At 45.1% G+C, this 2,985-nt stretch overlaps 1 protein-coding gene across 1 annotated transcript in view; it reads left to right on the forward strand.

The window, feature by feature from the left end:
- The window catches only part of GRB2 (growth factor receptor bound protein 2), an 82,135-nt gene that overhangs the window by 66,906 nt on the left and 12,244 nt on the right, over positions 1-2,985 (forward strand). The window lies entirely within an intron of this gene.

A 2,985-nucleotide genomic window follows, 5' to 3' on the forward strand; every position in this document is an offset into this window, starting at 1 on the left:
AAAAAAAAAAAAGATAGCTGTTGTATGTTATTGCATTTATGGGGTACAATGTGCTGATTTTATATACAATTTGGAATGCAGATTTTCTATTTTTAGTAGAAACAAGGTCTTGCTTTTGCTCAGGCTGGTCTTGAACTTGTGAGCTCAAGCAATCCACCTTCGTCGGCCTCCCAGAGTGCTTAGGATTACAGGCGTGCCTGGTTATTTTTGTTGTTGTTGTTGTTTTGGGCCAGGTTTGAACCTGCCACCCTCAGTATGTTGGGTCGGCGCCCTACCCACTGAGCCACAGGCACTGCCCTCTCTTTAAAAATTTTTTTTGCACAGGGGCCATGCTAATCTTCCAATTTTAGTGTATGTGCTGCTGAAGTAGAAAGTGTCTGCTGTCCCTTCTCTAACAATACTGGGAAAGAGAAGTGCACTTAATTTTCTACACAAATTATTTACAAATAATCTTTGGGCTGGGCACAACGGCCATAGCTCAAGAGGCTAAGGCGCCAGCCACATATACTGGAGCTGATGGATTTGAATCTCGTCCGGGCCCACCAAACAACAATGACAACTATAACCAAAAAATAGCTGGGTGTTGTGGCAGGTGCCTGTAGTCCCAGCTACTTGGGAGGCTGAGGCAAGAGGGTCCTTAAGCCGAAGAGTTTGAGTCTGCTATGAGCAGCGATGCCACAGCATTCTACCAAGGTGACAGCTTGAGACTCTGTCTTAAAAAATAAATAAATAAATAAATCCATTGGCTGACACCCACAGCCAGAGTTGGCAAGGATCACAGATAAGCATCACGCTTGTAAACTCCCTAGGGCATAGTCTCTGTCCATAAGTGAATTAGCCTAGAGCAGATATTGATGCAGCTTAGCTGTACGTTATGTCAGTCTTATCTACCCTTCTAGTGTTGTGGCTCACCTGGAATGACAGCACACAGCCATCGTATTACTTGAAAGCCATCCTGGTTCTAATTGTCTATGAGTATGACATTGTTCGGCATCCGAATAAATCACTTTGTAAAGGATTTTGCCCATTTCCTTTTAGCACTTTGTTAGGTAATGTAGGTTACTGTACTGTCGGTGTTATCCTGTGCTCACCCATTTGGAGTTGTACTCCTATTTCATTTTTTTCTTTTTTTTTTGAGACAGAGCCTCAAGCTGTCCCCCTGGGTAGAGTGCTATGGCATTACAGATCACAGCAACCTTCAACTCCTGGGCTCAAGCGAGTCTGCTGCCTCTGCCTCCCAAGTAGCTGGGACCACAGGCGCCCTCCACAATGCCCGGCTAGTTTTTGGTTGCAGTCATCGTTCTTTGGTGGGCCTGGGTTGGATTCGAACCTGCCACCTTAGGTGTATGTGGCCGGCACCTTAGCCACTTGAGCCACAGGCGCCAAACCTCCGTTTTTTCTTTTATGTTACCAACTTCATGCCTTCTGCCCTTTATCTTTTCTTACAAGCCTGAGATTCATAGGGTGACTTTTATAAAAAGTATAAATTATTCCATTCTGCTACTTCTTTCTCACCTCCACCTGAATTCCATGGTCTCAGTTATCTAAGGTCAATTGCAGCCTAAAATATTACTACAGTTAAGATAACACATCCTGACTTGGCACCTGTAGCTCAGGTGGCTAAGGCACCAGCCACATACACCAGAGCTGGCGGGTTCAAATCCAGCCTGGGCCTGCCAAACAGTGACAAGTACAACCAAAAAATAGCCAGGCATTGTTTAGTCATTGTTAATCTTGTTTTGTGTCCCATTTATAAATTAAACTTATTATAGGGTGGCAGGTTTGAACCCAGCCCTAGCCAAACTGCAACAAAAAATAGTTGGACGTTATAGCAGGCGCCTGTAGTCACAGCTACTCAGGAAGCTGAGACAAGAGGATCACCTAAACCTAGGAGCTGGAGGTGGCTTTGAGCTGTGATGCCAAGGCACTCTACCAAAGGCTACAAAGTGAGACTCTGTCTCTAAAAAAAAAAAAAAAAATTAAATTTATTACAAGTGTATGTACAGTAGAAGAAAAAAACATACCATATGTAGAGTTTCTGTGCTACTTAGGGTTTCAGCCATCCACTGAGGATTTGGGAACATACTACCTTGGATAAGGAGGGACCACTATATTGCTCCACAAATTACAGTATAGTGGCCTGTCCTGCCCATGTAATTCACAGAAGGCAGCATCGGAGAGAACACACGAAGAGAATGTGGAAATCTGGGTGTGATTCTTGAGTTTGCATCCACATCTATAGAGCGCAGTGGGTCAAGTGTATGATCTCCGAGGCTTCGACCTCAACTATGCTGGCTGCTGTGCTCCCAGCACTGTCCAGCTTTGACACGGTGTGGCTCTTCAGAGTTAATGAAGTGGGTAGGATTTGCCGTGCTTTCTCATTAAATGGCTTTAACATTTTAAGGCCTCTGGTCATGCTCACAAGCCAGCAGCATTACAGAGCTGCTTGGTGGGTGACCCAGTTTGTAGTAAGCAGGGGTCCTCAGACTTTTTAAACAGGGGCCAGTTCACTGTCCCTCAGACTGTTGGAGGGCCGGACTGAGGGCCCCGGGACAAGTCGGCTGCTAAGCAGGACAGGCAGCGGTGGCAAAAACACCTGGTGGGCCAGATAAATGTCCTAGGCGGGCCGCAGTTTGAGGATGCCTGGCCTAGAGAATCTGTGAGAGAGGAGTCTACCTTCTCCTCATTGCTACTCTTCTCTGTTACCATCTCTTTCCCAGCAGCAGAATTGCTTAATCTTTGTCAGGCTACCTCATTCTCCAATGTGTTTGTCATTTTCTAGATCAGTGGTTCTCAACCTTCCTAATGCTGCAGCCCTTTAATACAGTTCCTATGAGTTGCGACCCCCAGGTTGAGAACCGCTGTTCTAGATCCTCTCCAGTTTTTTTTCTTTTATGAAAAAACTAATCTATTACTTTCCCCTATCATTCCACTTTCCTACTGAGGGCTTAATTCTTTTTTTTTTTTGAGACAGAGCCTCAAGCT

The sequence above is a fragment of the Otolemur garnettii genome, unplaced genomic scaffold (genome assembly GCF_000181295.1).
Source record: "Otolemur garnettii isolate 467f Iridium unplaced genomic scaffold, OtoGar3 scaffold00018, whole genome shotgun sequence".
Classification (NCBI taxonomy): domain Eukaryota; kingdom Metazoa; phylum Chordata; class Mammalia; order Primates; family Galagidae; genus Otolemur; species Otolemur garnettii.